The sequence below is a fragment of the Cygnus olor genome, chromosome 11 (genome assembly GCF_009769625.2).
Source record: "Cygnus olor isolate bCygOlo1 chromosome 11, bCygOlo1.pri.v2, whole genome shotgun sequence".
NCBI lineage: Eukaryota > Metazoa > Chordata > Aves > Anseriformes > Anatidae > Cygnus > Cygnus olor.
The window spans coordinates 1,722,939-1,739,741 of NC_049179.1; positions in this window are offsets into that span (position 1 = coordinate 1,722,939).

Sequence of the window (16,803 nt, forward strand, 5' to 3'; positions counted from 1 at the left end):
TTTTTAATTGCAGTTCTACTTCATAGTAAGATTTAGAGTTGTTCCCATATCCCCACACCACACAGCAGGAGTGAAAATCCCTCCCTAATTATCCACATAGCTCTTATTGCTTCTCCTGCTCTCAGGCATCTTGCTCCATATACTCTTGCTCAAGAGCCAGTCTTTTTTTTTTTTTTTTTTTTTTTAAATACAGTAAGGTCAAATGGATGGGCTGCACTCCTCCACCCAAGGTAAGATGCAAGTCTCACAGGGTACTGCTCAGAGTTTTGTAGTAGCAAAGGAGGAAAGTTCTGAAGCAACAAGTAGATTTTTCAAAAACACTTTTTAAAGTTTGTGGGGTTTTTTCTTTCCTTTATTTTTTTATTATTACTAATATTAAAATTAGGCTTAGTTTTATATGTGGTCCTTTACAGGAGAACTAGATAACTACCCACATTTCTTCTTGAAAATGGAAATTAAAATATCTTGAAATCTGTGGAATATACCTTGACATTTATTGGTATCTCTACTAGCCTAATGATAAGTTGTTTATTTGGTGAAGAAGGAAAAGACCTCCCTGGTTTACGGACAACAGTCCTTGAAAGAAACTTTCCATTTTTGGTAAGCTTCAGTGTTCATGCTGTACAACCTAAAAAAGGGGGGGTTTCAGGATAAAGCCTCTTGATAAAACCAACCAACAAACAATAGGTTTATATTAATATTTTCCTCCAAAGTCACTTAAACTATAAACAGAAAAAAGAAAAATTGTGTATGTCCTTGCTTAGAAAACTTAATAATGTTAATTAGTCTGATCCCTCAGACCACTGCTCTCACGTACAGGTCTGGCAGAAGACCACCTATTCAGTAGCATATAAAAACTACACACAACCAACAAATAAATGTTTGTTCCAGCCAAGGGTAATGAATTAGGTCAGGTTGGAATTGGTGATCAAGAAGAGCTGAACATCTAGGTTATTTCTTGAAACAGCATGGAAGTTTTCTACAGGATTTTATTTTTTTTTTAATCAAACTTGAAAGTGGAATAATTTATTGTAGGTAGGTTACTTTTAAAGCTTTCTCTGCAGCGTTGGCATAGTACCCAAAAATGACACAACAGTGAAGTCCCATACCACTTGTAAATACAGACAAAATAAATAGGATTTCCATTTTTTTAGTCATTAAGTGATTGAGTGGCATGAACATTTGGAATACCTAATGTAACCTCAATTTCTACAAACACTAAGTTTTAAACTAAGAAATATAGTTGGTTGGAAAAAAGAAGCGGGTGGAGGGTAGCATCCAAATTAAACCCTATTCTTCCTCATTCTGTATCATAAAACACCAAAAAGAGTGCTTTGATGGCCATGAATTTCTCATCTGAATAAGAACTTTAAAAAAAATCCACTGAACCTTCTTTTGCTTGGGAATAAACTATCACTTTATACACACTGTGCATCTTCATTTATTTCAGACACAAACATTTTGAATAGTGATAATTTACTCTCTGGTTTTCCATCTCATAATTATAGGTCTCTCAGAATGATTTTTTTTCTCAAGTTTGGAACTAATAAGCTATGTTTATCTTCAAATTTAAAAATAATTATATGAAATCATGTAGACAGGAAAATGCATGCTGCTTTGATTTTTTTAATATATTATATACTGATGGCTTTATAGGCTGGAATTTCATAAGCATGATTACTGTAATTAGAAGAAATTACAGAAGAAATAAAGAAGGAATAAAGCAGTTTAATTTTTTACCTTTTGTAAACAAGCCTGCAGAATTATTTTGTATTGTATTTTAAGTATATTCTTTCTCATATGCTTTGCAAATAGTGTTTTTGGTCCTCTAGTTTCTACAGTACCTTATTTTGCCCACTTTTGGGCAATGGAGCTGTTAGTTAATCTGAGCTGTTAGCTAATCTGAGCCCAGTTCTCCGTATCTTTATCATGGCTGTTATGCAGTGGTCTATTTGCATGAATATTTGCATTGTAAGGCCCATTTCACTTCCTCATATACTTAAATACGTTGAAAAGAGTAATTGATGAAGCAGCATTTCAGAGATTACCATGTGGATATAAACAACTTAAATCTTTTAGATATATATACGCTATTGTATATAACTCTGATTTTAAATGGTGTTTTATTACCAGGCACTGTAAAAACATAGGTGACTTTTAGAACGACATCAAAATCTACTATCATCAAGTGACTATTCTATTAATGTTCAATCTATTCACATGGATCAAACTTGAAGACTGTTTAATACATCACTGTGCTTATGGGCTGCTCACAGCACATAAATGTGGTATGCTTTTAGAAAATAAAACAATTATCAAATAAAATCTGTATAAAAAAAAGTTTAAAATTCTGTTTCATCTTGCTTTCCCAATCTGAAAAAAAAAAATCACAAAAAGGTATTTAAATTTATGAATGTGTATGGATGCATAAACTGATGATTAAAATATCAGATACAATGGATGAAATGCAAAATCTGCTAAAATCAAATTTTCCACTAATTTCCGAGGATCTAAAATTGCACAAATGATTTTATTAATATAGAGGCAGAAATAGAGTAAATAATTCAAGTTCATATGAGACTGCTTGTCTGTAAAGGCATTTCTTCAAAGATTTAAAAGAAGGGACATTGTTTTAGTGATTCTGAAGATAATAGGGATTTGCGGATGTAAAAGGAAAAAAAATCTTGATAACAAATATAAAGGGCTCAGCTACTTGTAAGAAAAGTATCTAATAAAAATGAAACAGAACAAGGAAATAAACAGAATACGTGATTCAAAAAAAATCTTTTTCTACTCATATCATGCTGGCATGACAAATTCAGTTTGTTTCTGTGAAACTAATTTCTTTTACTTTCTAATGAAAGCTTTAAGAGTGCTAATTCTTGTAATTGGATAAGTTACAGAAACAAAGGTAGTAAATGGCATACAATAAAAATCACAAGAACTCTTTAAAATAGCTGCAAATGAATATATTTTTCTAAAAGTAATCTGATCATGAGACGCTCTAAGCAAAAAACATCTATCCTAGAATTTTACAAGCTCTATTAGCTCTAATTTAAACATGAATAAACAATTGCCATTTTATTAGATTGTCTACTTTTTGCATTCTTGAATACAAATCAGTTAATAGCCCATTAAATTCCATTTTTAACTAAACTAAAAATCTCAGTTGAAACTTTACAGCAGAAAGGATTGTAATACTGTTGGATACAGGAAAACAATGGATGTGTTGGGCTATATCTGCTCTGATCCATGGCAAAATAAATACTCCTCTAAGACTGGAATTTTCTGCTGACATACTCATTTTTAAGTGAGTTACCCATGACTTGAGAGGTTAAGAATGTGAGAGCTCAAAACATTATCCGTCTACTATTATAGTAAACTCTAAACTTTGAGGCATTAAAACAGTATGCAGAAATAACCTTGTTTTTATAAGTCTAATGTTTCTGAACATAGACCTTTAGTTTTATAGCATAGACAAGATATCAACAATTCTACACACTGTATAAATAATGTCATTCAAATGCAAAAATGTGTTAAAAAAATCTTACAGAACTGATCTTTTTAGAGTATATATTGTGAACTACGATCACCCTTAAATAAAACTACTGCTTTCATAAAGTGAGATGATGCTACATTGTTCATATATGTGCTATTATCTCATTAGCTGCAGATAACTTTGAGTACAAATTTATTTAAAAGATCCATGAGTCAACATTGTGCTCTGAACAGGATCCAGCAGATGGCACACACAGAAAATTTATTCATGCAACAAGAACAAATTCACATATTAGCAAAGTCCCTGTTGATGTACAAAAGCTAAAAGCCAGACTTCTATGGTCTTATTCAGCTACTAAACACTTCTACAGCAAGAGGTGGAGTCCTTCCAAAGTCATTGGAAACGTACAGGTGGAGACGAAACTAACCACCAATAGTGTGGACAGACCTTACTAGGATTATTCCAATCAGTACTGCCATTAGAGCATTATTTTCACATAGCAGCTTTTACTAAAACTGTTCTCCCAATCTGCCTGAGTGGAATCTATATGCATCATTTGGCACCAAGGTTGATAGAACCCTGCTTAGTAAGTTCCAAAATGATTTCTGAGAAATTGCAGGGGTCTGTTGGGGTTTTAAACATAATTCTGCCTAACTGAATTTGATGTCTTTATACTACTTCCCTTTCCCTTAATTTGATGTTTTTATATGCTATTTTACTCTGTTGCTAGGTTAATTTAATTTAGTGCCTCTATGGCATTCTTCCATAGTCCACAGTATAACAGGAATCTCTAATGAAACAGAGTCTATGAAGGAAAGTTGATTTTTGTGTATTGATTGATCCTTCAATAAGTAATGCAGGTTCTAACACTTCATGTGGCCTCACCATGCTTATACAAGTAGTTACAAGCTTATCAGCCCAAGAACTCACCAGATCTTCATAACAACTCTTTATTCTTTAAACAATGGCTGGACAAAATCAAGACCAGTGAACTCAGCTGCAAAAAAAGGATACATTTGGCAAAATATGCACAAATCCATTAAGCTGCCTGATCAGCACTGAAAATACCTCCCATAGGATTTCAACCATTTCATTCCTCCTTAGTTTTAGAAGAGCCGATTAGCATCTCACTCAATGCTTTATAAACTTATCCTTACCTTATAATGATATGGAGATGGAGCTGAATTTCATTCTCCATTTATCAGTCATTGAAAGACTCTTGGCAAGTAATTACATATCATAACAGCTGTATTCAGAAACTGCACCTTCTAACAACTGTAAGCATATTTGTACTTATATTCCCCCTTATTCACTCAGCAAACATTAGAAGAAACTATTATTCAACACTGAAAAAATATAACAGAGACATGAGAAGATTATAAATCAGTATTAATATAATATTAAGTATGATGTTAACTGCATTAAGAAAATTGCCACTTACTTCCATTTCAGAAAGCACAATTAAATTTTGTAAAAGGATTAGATCCAGCTACTGCATGAATACTAAAGCAGCTACAAATGGATCTTTTTGTGTTTGATGTGAACAGAAATGTTTTCAAATGAAATTTCATCAGCTCTGATGCATAAATAAAATTGAAATTATATTCATTGATCTCATCTTCCTTCTTGCAAGAAGGATAATGCAAAGAAGATAGATTCATACCATAGAAATGTCATCATTCTGTTATATTATTTCACCTTAGGGTTTCAAAGCACACTCTGAGTATCAATTAAGTCTTCAAGACAGAACTGACTTGCTAAATGCTCTCCAGAGAGAAGTTATAGCAAAAAACAATAGAACAGGTAACTCAAAAGCTAAATGCTCGAGGACCCCCTCACTTAGCTGACAAACTTTGGTCAAAACCCTAGGACACTGGGACCATAACCCAATTAAAATGCCTTTGCCTAGATGCCGGGATATACGGCCAGAGTCTGCATCTATGAGGTTGTATGCACGGTATGAGTAAATAAGATTATGTGTACAGTAAATATTTGTCTAGCACCACATAAATTGTATGATCAAACAATTTAACTAAAGGAAATACATAATCCACAACAATACTTTGGTTAGAACAAATAGTAAGGCTTGATAGCAGAATGGTACGGAGTGGGAGAGAAGAAAAAAGAAAAGTTAAGATGATTTATTGCAAATGTGTATATGTGGCCCCGGGGAACCTACAGGTGAAGCTGACACCATCAGGATCAACAGCTCCTTGTCAGAACTCAGGACACTAATGTCTTGTAACACTCCACCTAGGGAAGAATAACCATCAACGTTGGGTCTTTACACATAACTGAGATGACAGGAAAACACTGCAAGAAGGGTATATACAGCTTGCTAAAAAGTACCAGCTGCAACTCATTGTTTACTTATTAAGTAGATTACCAACAGACTATTGGATCACACTGTGCATTTCCCTTCATAGCTGGCAAGTATCCTGCTTAACATAACTAATGCAAGAACACCACATTTTATTTTTTTAACATCTACTTAAAACTGCATCAAGGAATTACATCTCATTTTCAGTTCTAGCTACACACTAAAGCTCTTTGCCATAGCAGATGAATGTCACCTAAAAATACAAAAGTCTGTTGAAGTTTTCTTAAATTTGAGTCATTTATCATCAATCAATTCTGAAAAGCACTGTAGGAAATGTATTGCAACCCAAAAAGGATACATTGTTCTGCAGAACTATATCTTACAGGGTTAAAAGGTTTTCATGGAGTGTGCTAGTACAAAACATTGTCATGAGACCATAGAATCATTTAGGTTGGAAAAGACAGTGACCTTTGCAACTCACAGAACAAGGAATTTTATACAGGCTACACAAAGATATATTCCCTAGTTAATAGTCCCTCCTGAGCTTGCTCTCTGCTCTTTGGAGACCGCACTCGTCCTCAAAATCCCTGTGGAATAGCTGGATTTTAAGAAGACCAATGCGCTGAAATTTGGCTGTCATCACTAACAATAGGATCTGAGTTCAGATAACAGTGTAACCATATTTCATGGAAGAATTGGTAATGATGCAGTAATGACGTGTAGGAATAGTCTCCAAACATTATAATCTATTGAACGCCCAAGTTTGCAATGTTCTTTAAATTATGAAGCTAAAGATTATCAACTTGTGAGCTTCTCAAAGCATACTATTAGACCTGCTCAAATTTAAATAATAATAATAATAAAATTATTGAATATTCTGTTTGAAGTTTGCTAACATGAATCTATTTTCACAGTTCTTTATTGGGTAGTGGGGCAGGAAGAGATATTCATCTCTGAGAATTCAAGGAACTCTCTGTAGAATAGAGCATAGGGACAGAACATGAACAGAGCAAAAGAAGATTAAACCAATCCAAAATGCTGTTTCAGCATTTGGCTTCTGAAGAGGCTGATTAATTAGCATGGTGTATTTGTGTCACCACAGTCTTTCAAACAAAATACCACCGACAGGACTTGGATCAGAGTAAAAACCCATAATGAATATTATTGCAATGGAGCCTTTGCAAGTCCAATGACTGTTTATGTACGAGTCCACAGTTTGAAAAGTCAAAAAATAAACTGAAGTGTGACATTTATTCACCAAGCCTTTTTAGAATTTGCGGTTTATAGCTGTTGATTTCAATATCCTGAGCAAGTCTAATGAACTGTGAAGTATAAATCCCACTGACTGCATAAATGCTATGATTTCTTCTGAGAACAAGGAAAACTTAATTCTAAAAATATTTTAGAGTTCAAAAACATTACGATAGCAAAGGCATAATATTATTCTAATGTTAGTTAGAAATAAACAGCAATACTTATGTACAGCCTAAATTCTAGAGCAAGTTTTCCTTCAGCCTGTTACCTAGTTTATGCTTAACCCCATCTGCAAAGCAGTGCCATTATTACTTTTCGTAGTATTTTAATTCTGAAATCTTAATGCTGTACTTTGTGCAATCTGTTTTTGCGTACCAACTCCAAACATTTTCTAATACTTTTGCAATGATTATTCTATTGTAATACATATTTTACTATTTTATAACTACTTCCTATTTGCAGATTTGTTGTGCTATTTCATTACACTGATCATCTATTCTTCTGTAGCATTCTGAAACTTTACATTTACTTATCCACCCAATTTTCAGTAACATTACAATGGAATACGGTTACAACAGCTTAACTGATTTATAAAGGAAGACAGTTTCCAGAGCAGTCTTATGCTGCATACTATATAACATTTAGTCTTTGATCTCTTTTAAGTTCCATGTAGAAATCCTGTATCATAATTATTGCATTTTACACACATTTTTTTCACTAGTAAATATCTGAAGTAACACGACTGCTGTACTGAAGCCCTCCAAAGCAGTGTGTTTTTATAGCATAAAACTACATGAAACCAAAGGTTTTAATGCATGCTTTGAGATAAACATGAGGCCACATGAAAGACTCAAGGCCTGTTGGCATATGTTAAAAGAGTGTAGAATCAAAAATCAAATTTGTTAAAGTAAGTTCCAATAATAAGACAATATATTTCACCAAGGAAATTTTCACCTAATTGACTGCATATGACCTCAGCTGGCTAAGCTGTTCAGGAAGACTTCTTTTAACAGTTAACCAATTCGCTCTTGAATTCCTTCAGATAGGAAGTGTGAGCACCTAACGATGTGCCTGATTAGCATTTTGAAATCTCATCGTTCTGATTTTTCTTCATCACCTTGTCATGTACAAATTCATATGCGGACCTACCAAGTCATCAAAACTTACTTCATTCTCACAAGTCCTTTTTATCTTCTGTTAAAATCATCACCTCCTGTTTTGGCCTGCTTTCCTGTCTCTGCCTGCAACCAATGCAATTGCGCTTTCCCTCCTCTGCTGTTCTCCACTATTTCTTTCACTTTTGAGGCTTTCCTTAACTCACCTCATTCCACCTCTATTCTTCTCCACTTTCTCTGGATCATGTTATTTTAAACAGTGAAAATCTTCTATGTGGTAAGGACCAGAATTCCTCTGTGTTCTGTTGCTATGTGGTAAGGAAGAGAATTCCTCCATACAACCATAACTAAGTTCTGCATAGATCATGTTAGGTCTTAAGTAAGGTATTGAGATGCTTCCAGTAAATTTAAGAGGGATTTTGTTTGAGTAAAGACACCAAATTGAAACATCTACTATTGTTACCCTGTTCTTTGAAACACACCAAATTACTACTGATTCTCTGACATAACAGTCTTGCTAGATTTTAGACAATGAAAAAAAAAAACAACAAAGCAATATTGAAACACAGATTAAATTGCTATCTTTAGACTGAAATTCACCCTTGCTTGTAAGGCAAGTGCTTATTTCCACCCCATCTGAATCTCAAGGAAAAAAATCCGTTTTAAAGAACAAAATAAAGTGTAAGTTTTAAGGAATTCACTGAATTATATGGGCCTTGCATAGAAATAGGTTCTGAAAGTTAATTGAGCCTTCTTCAGCCAAGTACATAAAACTCTACTAAGTTCTGTAAATAGTGCTTTTTTTTTTAATTCTATTAAATTAGATTTCTTGAATAATTTTCTTCAGACATGCTAAATAAGTTGTAGAGATTTTTTTATAGAATTTCAGAGAGCTATTTCATAAATATTCAGGATCAATAAGAAGTGTTATATGTTGAAATAATTTTGCACCTTACTAAATAATTTTGGTTATTACAACTATTTAAAAAAATAGAAGATTAACTAGGCAGTCAAATGAGGAAGGGCTAACTAGATGACCTGAAAAATGCAAACCCATACACCGTAGTTGCTAACTTCTACCAGCTCATGCTAATGTTTTTTAAAATGACTGCCTTGGACCTTTTAATAACGAGTACTGGGATGAATACACACATTAATATCATCCTCTACAGTAGTATTCCTTTTTCCTTTATTTTCTTATTGTTTCTATATAGTAACCTTGCTTGCATGCAAGCTATACCAGGAATTACTTTTTTTTTTTTTTTTTTTTTTTTTTTTACAAATACTCTTAATTGAAAATGTTTGCTAAACTAAACAAACCAAACTACACATATTCTCCAGCTCTTCATTCTCCAGCTCATTAAACAACAGCATGAGTTGAATTAATTTAACACCTAAAATAAGTTTCCTTGCAGTTTGGGGAGCAGGGCATAGCAGAGAGAAATGTGACATTCCGTTTGTGCAGAACAGCAGTCCTACTCTCTGGAGTCATGGGACTTTATGATAATCTCAGCCTTTTTAGGAGACAAAATTTTCCAGTTCAATTTTGCACAAAAACATTTAAAAGGAAGCACAAGGTCTCTCTCTCTCTTTTTTTTTTTTTTTTTATTTTTAAGATGCAACATTTATAATTTAAAATGTCATTATTTGATGCATTATATTTTGGAGATGGAAAACAGAAAGCAAGACTGATTTTGCGTTGCTGTAATGTAGTACTATTACATGTTGTACCTCATTCATTTCCAGTTGCTGATATGTTAGAAGAAAAAAATCTCTGGTTTTTGAATGGGATAAAGAGTAAAAAAAAAAAAAAAAAAATTAAATTCATGCTATCGTCATCTGCACAACAGAGGTACACCCAGCCTATGGACAAAGCAAGAACCATTGTTGTAAAGTACAACGCCAACTCAAACCCACAGATCTAACCATCAATAAAACACATTTTGAATTCAGTGTCAAGTTAGGCTTTGAAGAAAAAAGTCACTCACATTTTAAATGAAAAAAAGTAACATTAGACCATAGTATCCATAGTATTTACCATAGGTACAGAAAAACACATAGGATCCCTTTATAGTCTGCAGGCATGGAATGCTAGATGAATCTGCATTTCTTTATTTGTACAAAATAACATGGCAGGCAATAGCAGACAAGTTCAATAATTTCATCCTAAACCTGACTTATTAACAGTTATGACAAAATACACAACATCAAACTTCGTGCATATAGGTCTCAGAGTGAAAGACAAAGGTAAATTGGAGATCAAGAATGGACAGAAATCTGGGAAATCAAAGTTCCCAAATCGAGGCAGGATTTTTCCTTTTAGTCAGAATATATTTTTTCCTCTAAGGAGTTGAAACCTTGCCTTACTAAGAGAGATTCCTTTTCTTTGCATGCCATCATATGTTTGAATACATGTAGTAAATCGAACTGCTTATTTGCAGTCATCTCCTTCTGCTCATGCACCAGAATTGTATCTTTCAGTATTAACTATTTTACAAGAAAGACATCTTGCTGTTCTCATGTCTTTTCTGCTAGATTAATCTTCTTTTCACCTTTGCAACTGTTATTAGCTGAGAATAAACAGGGAGCTAATTTTACATGAGACATCCAGTTCCGAGGAAAGTCTAAACCATCTGGAATGGATGTGAGAGGATTCTTGACACTCAGTTTTATTAGGCTCCCATATGGTCCTGAATTATTCTTTTTTTGCAGAATAGCAAAGTGACAATATACCACAGCAAGATTTTCTGCATCAAAGCTCATTTCCCCCAGCATTATTGTGTTGTACTATGAGGTACATGACCTACTTTGTTTATTTCACTTTATCTGGTCAGCCTGTTAATGCCACTACAGGATAAATAGGTTACTGCTAAAACAAAATGATGTAGTGTCACTTCCTGCCAGGTAAAAATGAAAATACCTCACACTGGCAGTCTCAGTTTCCCTCAAGAAATAAGGGAAGTCAAACGTAGGTCACTTAAATAAATATCCCATCACAACAAACTAATGCTATTACTATCAAACTACCAAGTCCAATCCATTAGTTCTTTTTATAAGACCTGAATAATTGTGTGGTGCAAGCATCTTCTTCCACAGTTAATTATTTTTTCTGCTATCATTTGGAGTCACATTTTAAATTATTTTCTTCCAGCCTCTCTGCATCTTGATTTCAGGCTGATCAGTAGTAACAGATGTTTTAAAAGAACATTAGGAACAGGGATACTTTTATCTTCATCTTTTTAGAGCCTAGACTGACCTATAGTTCTACTGTTACGGTCTAGCACAAAGTGATTCAGAGAAATCTGTTAAATTTATTAAATGTATTAAAAGACCAATCCTCAATCCACTCAATATTCTAAAGACATTCGTGTGATAAATTTTCCAAACTAGAGATCAGATATAGTAACATCATCAGATTGCTATTTTCTTGTCCTTTGCTGTTACAGAACACACCAACCATGACAACTGAAAGCCATTCAATAGTAGAGCAGTATGTCAGGTTCCTGCTTTCCAAAATGTTTGCCATTTGGGGGGGGGGGGTCGGGGGGGAGGGGAGAGAATCCTTTTACATTATACTAAAAAACAAAATAATAGTAAAAAAAAGTGGAAATCATTTCAATGGAAAAAGCAGCTTCACTTCCACATCATCCTATCCTTATATCGCTTAATATTTCATTGCCACACCTGCATGAGCTGTATGTTTACAACAAAGACTGGAGAATTAATTATGCTTTTAGCTGAGAACAGAAAAAAAAATGTTACCTGAAACATAATCCTAAGCAAAAGCTTACAGAAAATAGCTTTAGTAGTACAACCAGAGATCATAAATTCCATCTCTAATGACCCTTGTTCTTTGTAATCGAGTACTGCTGACTACAGGACTTACATGAAGCCCCTTGAAGGCAGAGAAAGGTTTTTCTTTCATGCACTTTAGCTCAAGCTTTTTATGTTTTATAAAAATTAAAAAAGACTGATCAGTGACAGAGCAAAGTAAAAATGGAAAAACGTATCAGACTGAAAACATTTAGAAATCTGAATCCTTCCTGCACTACCAAAAGCATTTTAAAAAGCCTGAACGAAATTCCACCATCACCACTGTGTTGCTTGCAGGAGCAGGCACCTTAACATCATTTACTGCAGGAGCGGGTTGCTCTCCTGATGCTCCCTGTCAAGTCTCAAGAACCAGCAGTCTAACTTTCATCAGGATCTTTTCCTATTTAACACATACTGTTGACACAGAAACCTGAGGGTCTACTGCTTTATGTCCCATCTACGTTTTGCTTTGTTCAAGTCAGCTGGCTGCCTGGACACAATGGCTGGCTTTAATAGTACTAGGAAGTCTTGTGGAGTGTCTTCTTTCCTCTCTTATCAAAGTGCTCCCTTTTGCCACTCTGACATTTCAGACGCTGTAGTTCTTAAAACTAGGTATCACATAGGACATATTGTACTGATCTCAAAGTCAGATAGCAACTGGAGCTATTACATCACCACAGCAAGCTTTGAAATGTTCTTTTATCAAAATTACAGTTGTCCTTTATGAGTCCTATTGGAACAACATGGCCTAATGGTCCTACAAAACAACGAGAAAAAAAAATTCGTTCTCTCCTGACTGCCTGTTCCTACTCCATCTCCATCTCTTGAGAAGTTTTTACGGATTGTACTCCTTCCCCTTGCTTTTCATTTAAGTTGGTATATGACTATTCAAAAATCTTTTGTCTTGCATCAAACCTCAGACACTTGCCCCATCGCAGCAACAAGTAATAAGTGACTACATTTCACATAATTCTCCACAGTGTTTCACTCAAACTAGATGTAGAATTCTATAGAATCCAGTAGACAAGACAAAAAAATACATAGAATTCATTGATTAGACTATGGAAATTCTTGATGAAACATATACGGTAGTCAATAGGTTCTCTCTCTACCACATCTATTAACATATTTGTCATAACATAAAATTATTTTGCCTTAAAGTTGAAGGAAGTTTTTGTAGTGGGGAATATATTTTTTTTCTGCCAAATACTACACTTTATTTAAAAAAAATCAGACCCTTTATTGCACATAAGTGACAAATTCTAATGCATACCTTACTAAAGTCAAAGTTTTACTGAAATATAATGAATCAGACCATTAGTCCACTGCATTTTGATTGAAATTAAAGGCTTATTGAAATGGTATTTAATTTTTAGTGGGAATTTTATGCATTTGGCATTTTTGCTCTTTCAAAACTCCCATACTGTATTACCAAATCACTGTTGTACTCTCTTTCTTCCCAGCATTATATACTTCCTACTACTCCATAAGGTTTCAGCATTTTTTTCATAATACAATACAATTGTATTATGTTTTAATCTATTTTATGTTTATATTAAGGTTGTCTCTAAGGGTTAAACAGGGAATCGATATATATTTAGTTGCCTGCTGTATTTCCACTGCTCAATAGATGTCAAAGTACTACAGCTGTATTCAATCCAGCTGAAGTTATGTATGATGCACTGAGCAGACTAATATTTCAGTAGAGGTTTTTCTGGGAGTATAAAGGAGAGGATTTTCCTTGTCCAAGTCTTTCACTAATGCATGTTCATATCATCTTATAATAATCTATAAAATCACTACAAAATAATAATAAATAAGACTTAAAACTAGTATATATTATATCATGACATTCTAGACTTGGGGTTATTCTCATGCTGTTCAAGGTCATAGCTGGCCATTAGCCGCCTTTGCAGCAAGGGCACTTTATTGGCCCCAGGTCCTTTTCTACAAGGCTGCTCTCCAGCTGGGCAGCCCCCAGCCTACACTGATGCACGAGGTTATTCCTTTCTAGGTGCACGACTTGGCACTTCCCCCCTTGTTGACTGTTGTTGTTCATAAACATAAGGTATCCCTCAGAGGAAGCAGATTCCTTGAGGAACAAAGCTTGGCTGCGGACAAATGTTGACAAGGGAGAAAGGTGAGTGATTCACCTTAAGGTGAATCGTAGAAGCATTAGAAGGTGAACCTTAGAAGCATTTGACTGAGTACAGAACGCCCACCCCGTACCCCGAGACCCTGCAGTAAGTCTCACGCAGACCTTTACCATTCTCGGATCTTTAACTAAGTAACTGTTTCTATTGTAGCAAATCGTTTTAATAAATCATTGTGTTAATTGACTAATACTTAAATACTGACTAAGAGCTGTTAAAAATCATACAACCTAATCTTGTTATTTACCATAAAAGTATATAATAAAGCCTTAATTACTGCTACATTAAAGTTGTGTAAAATCAACAGACTCGAGGGGTAAATTATGTGTGCATTAGATATATGCTGTTCAGCCATGCCTATCTTTTAGTTAGCCTGAATCTGTCCTTTCCCAAGACCTATTCAACAACACTTTCCCTAAGACTCAAATGCAATTAAAACCTATTTTAGGAAGGAAGAACAACTAATACCTGGCACTCACAAAAGGAATCATAATTTTGGAGGGACTGGAGGGTAAATCTCCAACAAACTTTGTTATAAGAACAAAATCTTTATAAGGTCAATTTTAAAATATAAAATCTTTACATTACATTCCTGAATAATCTACTTAAAAGAATTTGTTGTTTGGTCAGTCATCACAACACAGTTACCACGGCATTTTCCTGCCTACCAAATACAGCTGAAATACCAGATTCTCAGACTAATGTCTAGTTAGACAATCCATGAAGTAGAAGACAAACTGTAAAATTCTGATATCCTGCACTGTTATATGTAAAAAAAGAATTTATTATGAAGTGCCAAATTAAACACACTTTCTTGACCCTGCAAGTCCAAAAGGGCTGATATGCAACAATTACTTTGATATAGAGGCCAGAAACATTAAATCAACTCTCAGTATCTACCGGGCAGCAAAATGGTCAGCTGGGAGTAATTCAGCAACTTATATATATATTCGATTAATTCACCTGAAAGAATAAAACTTGTATGAGAGCTTTCCTGCATTTCAGAGACAGTTCTGACCTGAGAGCAGTCATTGGTTTGTTGTTTCTCCACCCACAAATGCACATGCTCACAGGTGCACATCAGATCAACCAGTTGACAAAGATCTACACATAAAAAAGAAGAAAGGACTTCTTTTGGCAACTCTTCTTATGCACTGTGTTGTGACACTGCTGCCTTGGAATAAGTCAAGAAGAAGAGATTTGGATGATAAATATACAGTATGGATTTGTTTCTGAGCTGTGAGGAAGGTGAAAACCTGTAGATTTACAAAGCTATTATGTGTAATACTACTCACAATTTTTCTGGGACTGGATACAAGTGGACTTGATTTGATCCTGATTTCTCTTCTTTGCTTAAAACAGAACAGGCCAAACATGAAATCACTTGTCTAATCTTCCAAGCCTTGTTGGGTTCAAACAACTTCATTAAGATAAAATGTTAGTGATAGAATAATGTCCCAGGGAAAGATCAAAAGTAACAATGTTCTGGAACTGGCACTGGGATTATGTTGCATCCTTTCATACACTGCGTTTAGGCAACTGACAGTTGTGCTTCAAAGATTAAAAGTGATCTCAATTCATTGGCAATTATGCAAAGAACACGGATCAGAAAATGAAACTCTGCTACAGGATAAAAATGAACACATCAATTGAGTTTTGTTTTTTTGGTTTGTTTGTTTTGTTTTCTTTTTGTTAATCTGTTTCTATTTTTAGTGTTATTTTCCTCTCTGTTCAATAATGGAGGGGAGGGGAGGGGAGGGGATGTCAGCATCCAAACTTGAGCCCCTATATGTAGAACTGAGTTTCCATTGCTGCACGTTAGAAAACTGGGTGATAATTTTTTCCAGTTTTATTTAAACTTTGCCATGGGACATCTGTTCTTGTGTGCTGTGTTATATTATTAACACTTTCTGCATACTTTTACGGGACAATCATTTTGAAACAATGTTCCTGCTTTAACTTAAGTATTCTACAACATGCATTTTAAAAATTAAAATGCCAGCACAGCCCTCTCCCTTCATTATAGTAACAGCTGGGTTTCTATTTCTAAATTGAGGATGTAAGAAGAAACCAGATGTAGTGCTATACTAACTGCAGTGACAAACTTAGGTACTTAACGGTCTGTTACACAGAACAAATAGGAAATACTTGCTCCCTGCTAACTCCCTGGAATTGGTGAATGATAAATGGGATCCAGTTCCAAATCATTCCAGATACTTTCTTTTAAGAGCCAAAACCCATTTGCAGCACTCTTTCCTATGGCAAGATCAGCACTTGTTCTCCGTTTTTTTACAAAAGGGAGATTGGCCAAGGGTGGAATCAATCATTCCTTTTCCACTCAAATTTCAATGAGTTTATGTAACTGAGGTTGAACTTTGGAGAGCTTTCATTTGAAGCTTTAAAATTAACACTGTAAAGACAAGCTTATCGTTTAATCCATCATGCAGCATTAAGTCAATATAACATCATCGTATTTGTAGAGCCAGTTGTGAATTTCTAATAAAATATCTTTTCATCTGAAAATGCCATTTGCTTAAACTGAACGTTTTCCCCAGAAGCTATTTTCTGCCAAGAAAGTATCCACAGGCCGACAGCATTATTTGACAGAAGGGAGAGACTAATCCCAAAGGTAAGATTGGTTTATTTAAA